Source organism: Mytilus galloprovincialis, chromosome 12 (genome assembly GCF_965363235.1).
Source record: "Mytilus galloprovincialis chromosome 12, xbMytGall1.hap1.1, whole genome shotgun sequence".
Lineage (NCBI taxonomy): Eukaryota > Metazoa > Mollusca > Bivalvia > Mytilida > Mytilidae > Mytilus > Mytilus galloprovincialis.
Window position 1 is genome coordinate 24,702,444 of NC_134849.1, and position 13,041 is coordinate 24,715,484.

General features: G+C 32.9%; 1 protein-coding gene across 4 annotated transcripts in view; it reads left to right on the plus strand.

The window, feature by feature from the left end:
* Positions 1 to 7,746: 7,746 nt before the first annotated feature.
* The window catches only part of LOC143055002 (uncharacterized), a 162,670-nt gene continuing 157,375 nt past the window's right edge, over positions 7,747 to 13,041 (plus strand). For 3 of the 4 annotated variants that reach the window (XM_076228118.1, XM_076228117.1, XM_076228119.1), the window contains exon 1: positions 7,747 to 8,012. The gene's annotated coding sequence lies outside the window, so the exon portion shown is untranslated. The remainder of the gene's footprint in view (positions 8,013 to 13,041) is intronic. The other variant, XM_076228116.1, reaches the window with a different exon arrangement.

Genomic DNA, 13,041 nt, shown 5'->3' on the forward strand with positions numbered 1-13,041 from the left:
CATTATTCCACCAAACAGAAAGTAATACTCTATATATATAGACTATTACACTCTCTTGACAAAAAAGTTCCGCATCAATATTAAACACGTACGAAAACATGTTAAACCCCAAACGCCCCAGCCTATTTTAAACTTTTAAAATAACATAGCTGAATAATGATCCCCAGTCAGTATGAGCTCTATATACATTTAAAGTCTAATGTACGAACAATTTCATTTGAGGAGACAGTCTTAGATATTGGAGAGAAAAAATATGACTCTGAATTATGCCTTAAACAAAAAATCTGGTCATATCTGGATTGAACAAGAATGTGTCCATAGTACACGAATGCCCCACTCGCACTATCATTTTCTATGTTCAGTGGACCGTGAAAATGGGGTCAAAACTTTAATTTGGAATCAAAATTAGAAAGATCATATCATAGGGAACATGTGTACTAAGTTTCAAGTTGATGTAACTTTAACTTCTTAAAAAACTACCTTGACTAAAAACTTTAACCTGAACTTCGCACTATCATTTTCTATGTTCAGTGGACCATGAAATTGGGGTCAAAACTATAATTTGGCATTAAAATTAGAAAGATCATATCATGGGGAACAAGTGTACTAAGTTTCAAGTTGATTGGACTTCAACTTCTTCAAAAACTACCTTGACCAAAAACTTTAACCTGAAGCGGACGGACGAACGGAGGCACAGACGGACGGACGGACGAACGGAGGCACAGACCAGAAAACATAATGCCCCTCTACTATCGTAGGTGGGGCATAAAAAACAATAATTTTGTCCACATATTTGCTATTAGAAACGAAAATTTCCAACAGAATTATTAAGCATGTCATTCAATGAACATGATGAATAAAAACGGGCATATTTTATTTTGTGACAAGAGTTTTCATGTCCGGCCGGCATATCTGTTTCGCCGAAATGATATATTGAATACTTTTTTTCAAGAACAGACTGCAACCTAGCTGCCTGCTGGGTGTGGCCTTTATGTCTCAATTTGTCAGCCGTCAATCATAACTTCGTTGTCATTCCAGACTGACATTATTAGCGATTGGTTGATTTGAAAACCCTCATTTCCCTTAATTTTGTTGGGTGAAATATATCAACCAAACATTTGGATAAAAATTGCTTGTTTGTCTTTTTTAACTCGTGACTGTCGTATTTTAAATTTAATCATATAGCCCGGCGTATTGTTTACAACACGACATTTGTGAGGCTATGATAACCTTATTACTTGCAACAAACCGGTGAGAATTTTCCATGTCTATTTTTTACTGATAAGTCCCATGCACATCAAATTTATTAGAACATAGCTTTGGATCCATACTACTAGTATCATTTAATGATAGACAAAAAAGGGAGAATACAGCATCGAATATATCCAACCCTTACACTCTACAGCAACTACAAAATATACATGCCCTGCGTCAGGAATCGTTTAAATAGTGCATATTACACTATATATTTTATGTTTTTAGCCTAAAAAAGGTCCCAAAAATTGTTCGCCCCGCTCCACTCGCCGAAACTTAAAAACTTTAAAAAACTTCAACCCTTTCCAAAATCCTGGATCCGCCCCTGAATTATTATTATTATTATCACCGAACAAATTTAAAAAACAGATACAATTGTATAAAATGCCTGTGAGTATACAATTTGCTTGAAATCATATTTTTGACATTTCAAAATATATTTGTTAATTGACCAGATTCAGTTTCTCTATTTGTTTTGTTAATCTGGTTCTGACACGGGGAGGATTGTTGTTATTGTCTACAGCATTCAACAGTATACCCCTTGTCCCTTAGTGTCTCCTGTAGATGAACACATTTCCATCTTTGAAAATTTGAAATATTAATCATATACGGGAAACACATTTTACATTTTCATGAATTTTCCATAAATCCAGGTTACTTTTTGTTTAAATTAAAAGCACATGCGACAGGTTTAGGATATCTTTGCTAAGATCAACCTACGACAGTTTTAAGGCGAGGTCTTGGATAGTCCTAAGAGGATCATAAGACATGTCATAAGATATTCTAGTATCTTATAATAAGGTCTTGGGATAGCTTTGCGAAACCGTCCAAGTTTTATTTGACAAAAGTCTTATCTCCACAATGTATTAAATTTTAAACATTTTTCACACAAGCTATTTTAATATTAAAAATTTTAGATTCACAACAAGAGCATTAAATGAAATATTATGTATTTTAAGTAACCATGGCGATAATAATGATTAATCTTTTATTCTAAAATGTCCAAACTATAAATTCCGCGGCAAATTGTATATTTAAAGGTATTTTATATACAAATGCATCTGTTTTTAAATTTGTTCAGTAATTGTCAACAAAGAATGTAAAGAAATTGTCTAATTTATGAAAATATTTAAAATACGTCACAGATATTAAATTTATATGACAATCATTTCAATGACTTATACTACTACTACTACTACTACTACTACTAATAATAATAATATCTTTATTTAGAGAGAGTAACTCATTTGGATTACACCAATTTTCATGTTGAATAAAGATATAAAAAAAAAAAAAAAAAAAAAAAAAAAAAATTCAATAAGGCTCTTTTAATACAATAATAATTTCATTAAAAATAAACAATGCATCAATAATAATGTTAAATAAAGATTATATACAATTTAAAATACAATATACAATTATGATATGGCATTACAGTACAAATATGATTGTAATGTTAAAGGTTGCATTTCTGTAAATATTGACAATGCAATTTTCCATAGGAACTCCTTTTACGGCTAAAACTGTACCACTTTTACTATGAAGTTTTGAAAAAAATCTTATCCTAGAATTGAAAGTTCATATGCACCACAATATTTTTCAAAGGTCAAAATATAGGGCTGTGCGACATATTTTCAACGTTTATATGCCCTGAACTTTTTAACTTAACTTAAGTTTAAACTTACACTAATTTTCTGTACTACCCCTACCTCGAATGAAAGGTTACCACAGATTTCAATGTAAACAATATGCACGTGTTTATTTACTGGTAACATTCCCAAGTTCTGTCTCTGCGATATGGAACACAGAGAGCATAACTGGGAACCAGTATGTAAACAAAATTAATTTTCTATGAATATTCTCCCCAAAAGAGGCGTGTTTTGAGAAACTGCTGTATTTACAAAGTGCAACCTATAGTACATAGATTTGTATTTATGTTTAAATTCTGATACTGTATTTGATTTTTTGATTGAATTAGGAAGAGCATTCCACACTTTTGGTCCAGTATACGAGAAACTAGACTTATACAACTCTGTATTTGGTTTTGGAATAATAAAATTATCTGAGGATGGAAATCTCGTATTATATTTTTGGTTTACAGAAGCTGATACAATAAGATTGGACGTATATTCTGGAGCTAAGCCATGTTTTGCCTTATACATTAGTAATGATTTGTGATAAAGTATTCTTTGTGTGATTGGCACAATGTTACATTCGTGAAATAATTCTCTTGAAGGTTTGGTGTAATCATGTTTGTCTAAAATTATTCTTGCTGCCCTTTTTTGCAGTTTTAGTAAACTATCTAATAGAAAGTTATTACAGTTTCCCCATATTGAACAACAATAATCTAAGTGAGGTAAAACGTAAGCGTTATAGTACATTTGTCTAGCTTTGTGATTTAAATATTTCTTTATCCTTTTTCGTAAAGCTAAAGAAGAGTTAACTTTTTTGATTATATAATCGATATGAGAAGACCAAGATAGAGATGCATCAATAAAAACACCTAGAACCTTTTCTCGTGTACTTTCTATAATTTGTTGTCCATTTAAAGCAAGATTGATGTTTTCATTTGATGTAACGGAAAGCTTTTGTTTAGATCCAATGCATATAGCTTTCGTTTTAGATACATTTACAGCCATTTTATTGTCATCACACCAGCGAAAAATATCTTGTAAAACCGTATTAAGTTTTTGACTGATGCAACTTTTGTTTTGTCCAATGACTGATATGGTGCTATCATCAGCAAATAAATCGGTGTTATGATTAGGATTAGACAAAGGAAGATCATTAATAAAAATTAAAAACAACACCGGTCCTAACACGGATCCTTGAGTCTTGTAGTCTTGTCTACAATTATATTTAAAATGTTATGCTATAATAACTTGTATATCGTAAAAACGCGAAAAGGCGAAAAGACGAAAAGGCGAAATCGCGAAAATGCAAAAACGCGAAAACACGAAATAGCGAAAACGCGAAAACGCGAAGTCGAAAAGGTTAAAACGCGAAAAGGCGAAGTCAAAAACGCAAAATCGATTTCGCGTTTTCGACTTCACGATTTTCGCGTTTTCGACTTCGCCTTTTCGCAATTTCGCGTTTTCTAATTCGCGTTTTCGACTTCGCGATTTCGCATTTCGCTATTTCGCATTTCGCTATTTCGCATTTTCGACTTCGCGTTTTCGACTTCACGATTTTCGCGTTTTCGACTTCGCCTTATAGAATAAGAAAGGCGAAAACCCGAAAATGCGAAATGGCCTTAACCGGCCACCATACTTTTCACCTCAAATTTGAATGCCTTATTACATGAATCTTTTAATTAACTAAAACTTTAGATTCTAGTGGCTCCTATTCATGGTTCACTTTTGCAAAATATATTCTTTCTTAATCTAACATTGATATAAATTGACTAAAAACCTGTGATAATTTAAAACAATTAAAAAATATTAAAAGCCGACAACTACTGTACATCAGATTGCTGACTTAGGACAGGTGCAAACATTTGCAGCGGGATTAAACGTTTTAATGGTACCAAACCTTCTGAAACAATAGCATAACATCACAACATAGAAAAACACACGATAAAAGATCAATTGGCAGGCTTAACTCAATCAAAAAACATAAATCAATTGTCTTTATTTGTTTTTGTTGTTGTTATATGTCACAAACTGTAAAGTTTATATGGCAATAAAACTTTGAATTAAATTGAATTAAATTGAATTAATATGTATTATCTAAGCAAAGATGCATAGCAAGCAAGCTAAAAAAGAAAGAAAAAAAGCACGTCAATGCTTAAGTTCCATTTACCATACCTTCTATATATTTAGTTCTTAGTTGTCGAGTCTCGGGTCCAATACAGCTAGCCTCGAATCTATAACAGGGCCAATACAGCTAACCTCGAATCTATAACAGGGCCAATACAGCTAACCTCGAATCTATAACAGGGCCAATACAGCTAACCTCGAATCTATAACAGGGCCAATACAGCTAACCTCGAATCTATAACAGGGCCAATACAGAAACAGCCTGTTCATAACACTATATTATATGAGTATTTTTTATTAAAGTTTAATGAATTTTGTAAGAACTCTGGACTGGATTTTGTAACAATCCGTGAGTTTGTAAGTTTCTAATGCCATGGTTTTCGTGCATCTGGTTTTAAGTGTTGGTAGTTGAGATTGTTTGAGTAATTGTTCCTATGAGTCAGTATCAGTGTATAGTCATTATAGATGGATCTGAGCGCTCCGGTTCTGACAGGTTTTGTTTTAGTTTTTTTTTTGTGTTGCGCTCGCTACAAAAATGCCAAGTGAGTTAGCAGTAACTTAAAGTTGACATGCATGATGAAAGATGTTCGATATACATGTATTGGTTTAATCACTCCAACTAGTTTCACTTCATCGTCGCATTTGATGTTGTTCCCATTTAAGTTGAAGACTATGTTGTTTTTATGTGTTTACTTCCATTCGCTATCATCGGGATTGATTTTTTTCTTGATTATCCTGCTTTTTATTGAGTAAGAACCATGAAATTAGCGAGCCACTGTTTTCCTCGAAGGATTTAATAACTAATGCCAAAGAAGAACCAGATTTTGAAAGGGTATTGGTATTTGCATAGTTATCAGGGGCGTAGGTACTGTAAACCAACTTATTTTCGCGAGCGATTTAGTTTCGCGATTTTCGCGAGTAGAAAAATAACGCGAATATGTTAAAAATTTGATCTTTCCTTATTAAACTTCATCAAGTAATCAGAAAATCGAGAAATTAAATAGCCGCGAAGTGGTCAAGAAAGGGTAAAACGCGAAATAAAGTATCCGCGAAAATAAGTTGGTTTACAGTATTCAAATCAACTGTAGGCACCAATCGGCAGGGGGTCTGGGGCCGCTCAAGGCCCCCACCAGGTGCAGGGCAGAGCCCTGATAGGGGGTTCAGGAGGGGAGACAAAGCCCCCGACTTTGCCCCCGACGGAAAACGGTTTTACCATAACATCTGACTGGTGAATTAAATAACGCAGTACAATCCGTAATATAAAAAAAATATATTTACAATATGCATTGCCCAGCGAAGATCAGCGTATCCCTTTAATTAAGCAGAACACCCTGTTTGGTATTGTCATATCTATCCGTTCTGATTGATACATACGTTTAACTTAATTAATAGTACATATTGACGATCCTTCAATCCGGATTTAATGTCCCCATTCTGACCAGACGTGACGGCGTATTTATACATCCTGCACAGCCAAACGGACGACCAACATTGGCAAACGGGTGAAGACAAAATGGAAAGCTAGTTGAAAACCGTAACAACTAATTAAAAAACTCATGTGTCTAAGTTGAGGTTCATTCAAGTTTTTGTTGATAGAAGTGAAATGATCTGAACCAAAGTTCTAGTTTATAGTTTCTACATAAGGTAAAATCGTAAAAACATTCAATTTTATCCAATATTCCATTCACTAAGGACGAGAGACCAGAGCCCCGCCCCCCCTTTTTTCGGAAAAAATTTAGTTGCTTATATAGGGAATCACTGAAACGTGACTGGAGCGGGCCCCCTCTTAGGTCAGTCAGTGGGCCCCCACTTATGAAAATTTATGGATCCGCCACTGGAGACTAGTCTACACATGACATTCGATAATTACAGAGTTTTGACAACTGCTTAACCGGCTTTCATCTACAGATCACGTTGTTTATTATTTTTTTGAATAAAAAAAATATATGTGAACAAATGATGTGTAGGCACGTGCCTAAAGTGCATAACGGTAGCTACGCCTCTGTCTGTATTCCAGCAATTAGTCTCACATGTAACAATAATATTTTTTTTGTTATTGTTTCATTTCTATGTAACCGTAGCCAGTGCCTATTCATTAACTTATAAATATAGATATATGAGGTAACATATAATTTGAATACTTAATACTTTGAAGTTTGATTACAAAAAAAACTTTTTATTTCAGCATGTCTAGATCAAATTAATGATGAACTTGAAATAAACATTTATTATAAATTAAAAATTACTAACAAGAACCCCAAAGGAGACTGCCACGGAATAGAAGTTCCTTCATAATATAAGTTCCAAATGAATATTATTTCCACTAGAATAAATATTACAGTAAATGTTCCTAACGGAATAAATGGTATAGAATATTTGTTCCAACAGGAATAGGTATTATGACATTGTTTTAATAACAAAGTTTCCATTGAACAAATATACGTTGACAACTACCAAATCCACATCAATTACAGAGGTAATTTCCTCCTCTCTTCGGAGCACTCCCAAAGGGCCGGATACCATCATTTTTTTCTATTAAAAAAAGTCTAAAATATATTTACAATGTACGTCTAACTATAAAGTTTCTCCTCCCTCCATGGTTTAATATTGTGTATACCAAAAAAAAAAAATAGGGTTCGTGCCTGTTTGTTACTTGTTCTATTTTGCGAATTTTTACGGATTTTTACGGGGACGAAAAAATATTAGAAAAATGACTTCCGGTCACTTAGCGAAAAAGGCCCTGATTCTGCAAAAGTAAAACACATCCAATTTCTCTGCTTGCATAGCATAATTTGCAACATTATTGCACATGCATCGCAAACTTTATTATATAAGCCCCTTGCAAATACCAATTCCACTTTACAACGACAGGGAATCATTATTTTTTGCTCAAGTTCTGTGTTGTGTTACGTAACTCGCAAATCGATATCGGATCTACAATATGGCGACCACATATTCATTTAGCTGTGTAGGTGAAAAATATTCACAGAAAACTTAAAGGTACGGACTTCTGTAACATTTTCAACACACTAATTTGATGAAAAGATGTATTATTTAGACAATGATCTTATCAGATGAAGCTGTCAACACAATATTTATCATTTATTTTGATAAAGAAAGTGTCCAGAAAATGTTCTGACCAAATGACCATTGACACCTACACACTGTCAACTTTCAGAATTGTTTAAATTCATGAGATTCCAATAGTATTTTCTCCAGTACCTTGAAAAGCTCATGAATTAATTATAGAATACTTGCATAGTGATATTTTCATGGGATTTGGTTGTCATTTGGTGAAAATGGTCATGTTGGTCAAAACATTTTCAGGACACTTTTTTAACACAATAATTAAATAATTAATGTCAAGAAAGATAACAGTCTCCAGATCCCTGAATAAAATACTAAAGACAGAGCAACAGGAACCCCACCATCAACTTTGGGTAATTTCATGTTTATCACATGTGGTACACATAGCATACTTATCGGACCACAGATGAATTATCACGTTGTGATTGGTTAAACGCCGTCACGTGGTGACCCCCTATGAGACCGTATGGGGTTAGTAAGTTTCATATGGGGTTCATGACGCGTTAATGGCGACGTCATCTATTAATGTTGTTGTGTTTCATTGTTTATTTTTCAACAAAACGCCGCAGAAAAAGTCCAGCGTCCGATAAATTCGTTATACGGTTAACTAATGACCCCCTACGGATCCATATAGGGTGAATAAAATTCATAGGGGACTCGGCCTCCGGCCTCACCCCCTATGGATTTTACTAACCCTCTATGGATCCGTATGGGGTCAGTAGCGAACCATATAACTTATAATAGTGTTACTCATACATGTCATAGGAAGGAAATATTTGATTGTTGGTCTCATCCTGTGAAAAGGGACAGGAGAATGACTATGAAAATTGGAGATATATCTGGAGATATCTGTCACACAGATATTCTCAATAAACAGTCAACCTGCAATACCCTTTCAAAGTGGGTCTCATTGTGGTCTATTAAGTGTGACGCAGGATTGCTGATTTTTTGTAAACAAGAAAGTCAAATTATTGTGTTTTGAAAATGGGTAATGAAGTCTAGCGAGACACAAGAAATTATAAAAAAATGAGAATTGCTTACGTAAACATAGTGTTAGCAGGATACATGTATGTGAATCAGACAAAACAGTAAGCAGGATACAGGATTGGATTAGAATCCACCCCCCCCCCCCCCCCCCCCCCACCCCAAGTGAGACCCCTTCATTTAGATTTCTATGTGTTTTGACATTAAAATATTTGTACTGTCAAAAACCAAAAAAATAAATATACATTGTACCATACAAACTCCATTGCTCCCACTGTGACATTTTATAATTTTATTGTGCAAAATATTTTTAATTAAAAGGTTATTGTTCAAACCTCTTTAACCTAAGGATAGTTAAATTTTAATTATTTAAAAAACTCTGCAAGCCTAACACTTTAAATATTATTTAACTGTCTCAAGGTGAGAAGTATCATTACACACTTGTTGCAGTGGTGGAATCTATATTTCTCCTCACTAGATGACGAAATATCTGTTCTTTGCAAATGATTTGACACTTGTTTCCTTGCACTATTGATGTTTATCTGTCTTAGTGATGGTCATTTTGCAGGATAAACAAAAAATAATGGTTGTTCCATTGTACTTAATCACAATTCCCTTATAACAGCAATTTAAGAAATTTAATTTGTCGATTTATTCATGCAATTCAACTGCTCACTCAACATGGGAAATGAGAATGGCCTGAAAAGCATGAATGCTGTTCATTATAACCAAATTTTTAATAAAAATGCATCTAAGTAATGGAACTAGTACATATTTGTGTTTTAAGGGGCCAGCTGAAGCACACCTCTGGTCATAGGATTTTTCACTGTGTTGAAGACTCATTATATATTAGTGGCTTTCAGCTGTTTTCTGCTTTTTGGTCGGGTTGTTGTCTCTTTGACACATTTCTCATTTCCATTCTCAATTTTATTTGCTTTCAATTCTTGAGACAATACTGCATTCTTGTAAGCTCAATGACAAAGTTATATACCAAATTACCAATTAACAAGTAAAGCATCCTCATTTTTTTCACACTTTCGCCTTGTTCCAAATATATATCCTTCTATAAAATAAGTTTGGGAACAAGAGTTAAATAAAGGTGTGTTTCTATGAGCTGCTCCAGTATGATGTGATATTTTATAGACTGTACTTTTAAAAATTGATAAGGTAATGATATAATTTTGGATGTACATGTAACATATTTTCTGATTGGCTGACAGTGTTATGTGTCTCAGTTCATAGACATAATTTTGTCATGTGACCGTTACATCATCAATGTTTTTTCATAATTTGCTCCTGTCTAAAATGGAATTTAGAATTAAATTATAAGAAATGACTATGATATTTTTTTCTGTCTATTCCAAATAACATATAAAATGCTATAAACACTTTAGAATAACCCTTTATGTGCACCACATTTTTTTTTATGTTATTTCTTCATAGACACAAAAAATATTACAGTCACTCCTTAAACATCTACATATATCTTTGTACTTATAAAATTGCAAGTCGTAATGCAACTTCTGTAAATGACATAAGCTTATTAGCACTGGAAAATATAAGACACTAAATATTCATCTAATGATTTGATAATCCTACAGTATCAATCGATATCAGTAAGCCTGAAATGGGAAAGAAATTCTATAATTTCAATAGCCTTTCTATTAGTTTTATAAGGATCTTTTTGAAAAGTGACTTACATGTTTCTTGATAACAAATTACTCTTACTGAAAAGAACAATGTCTAAGGATGAAAGGTAAACTAGGTCTAAGGATGAAAGGTAAACTAGGTCTTAGGATGAAAGGTAAACTAGGTTTAAGGATGAAAGGTAAACTAGGTTTATAAATTTTACATTATTTTCTCAAATTGATTCCTTATTTTTATCAAGGTATGTCTTAAAAAGGGGGGGCATCATCTGTGTGTTATGGACATTTATTTCGATATATATCAGGCTTTTATTTGGAACTATTCTTAATTATGGAATTTGCATTATTTCTTGTACTTGAAACTTTTAATGAATTCCATGTTTATTTGGTAGTATAATGTTTTGAGTGGTTCATAACACCTCCCATACAATGTATTTTGTAAAGATAGTGTTATGTGCGGCACAATACATTCTATTAAAAATGTACTGTCTTCTCTAATAGAAAGTGTTGTGCGCAGCACAGAACATTAAAGTACAGAAGAAACATGGAATTTATCAAAAATTTCAAGCACAAGAAATAATGCAAATTCCATAATCAAAAATAAAAAAAAAGTTGAAATAATAGCCTGTTACCATACATGCCATATAGTGCGTTATTTTCGCGGGGTGTAAATATAAAATTTAAAATTTAAAAGTTCACATGCAAAGGTATTCAGGAAAGTTTGAATCCACCAAAATGATAATGACCAAAATATTTTTTATACCCTTAATTCAATGAAAATCCCGAAATTTTACACTCGCTAAACATGCTAAAATATACCTGCTATATGGTACATATACAGAGTTTATATGGTCCTGCAACAAAGTTGTTGGTGACATATAGTTTTACCCCTTGTCCGTAGTTCCATGATTCCGAAATTTGGTAATTCCGTAATTCTGTCATTCCGTCATTCCACAACAAATCATTATACAGAGTTGAACTATATGTAATCAAACTATGGGAAAAAAGTAAGGGTTACTGGCAAAAATTTTAATGGAACTACACATGCTACATGACTACGATGATGATGATTAAAACCAGATGATTCCAAATACATGTATCTGTATTATCAAAAATTAAAATACTTGAGGAGCACATATCCTTAACTTATATTTCATTTATTATTGAGCCTCTTTCTTTGATTTAATTTCATCAGGAAAGCTGCAAACAATATTTCAATAAGTCTATACATGCTATATACAATGATATAAGATGACCGGCCACCCCATATTCTAATTTTCAAGAATGTACTTCTGAATTTGCAATGTAGAATCAGAGACATATATACACATGTGTATATATGTCTCTGGTAGAATATGCTTGATAAATCGTCTTTGAAATATTGATATCACCTTGTCCATAAATGAAATAAACTTCTTTCCATTGGAAAATCCCAGACACTAATTATTCTTGTAACGATTGGATAATAATGCTGTATTAATCTCTTGGCTGAAAAAGAGAAGAACTTTTGTAATCAGAATAAGGTATTTGAGTTTAATATTAATGTATACTATAAGTAATCTTTTTTTTAAAAGAGTAAAATTCATTATACATTTTGTAATTAGAGGCAAAATATTCTGTTGGAAAACAAAGATGTTTGAAGACAAAAGGGTAAACTAGAAACAGCATTTTTCAAACAAGTTATTTTGATATAGTTAATTCGATCAATTTATGCTAAATTCAATGTCAGGTGAAAAATGGGATGTTTTAAGGTAAGTAAGTAAGTAAGTAATTTTTATTGGTTTAAAATCCAAAATTACAGGATTGATACCAAGACAATACAAATTTGTTATACACAAAAATACAAACATATATATATCATAGCAATTTCATAAACATTATATGAGGAGGTGGTACCACAAAGTTATTTAGGTTGAATTTCATCAGTCAAAATCCTTGAAAAATACAATATATAAAAATTGACAGTAACCATTTTAACAAATCCCTTGAAATCATACTTGTGAATTTGACTTCAAATAGAAAAGAGTGATGTTTACGTTTGATACATTAAACAGTATTGGTAAGTGGATCATCATCTGAGGTTACAACATAAAGTTACGGTCAGCCAGAAATAGGAGACAACTCTAGATATGTTTTTCTTTTCCAATATTTGTGCAGTATAAGGTTCATTTCAACCAAACGGCTTATCTCAAACACCCAAATCATTATAGTAAAGTTGATTTTTGGAGCAGATAACAGCCAAAGGCCACCAATGGGTCTTCAACACAGAGAGAAAATCCCACCCTTGGAGGTGGGCGTCTGAGCTGGCCTAA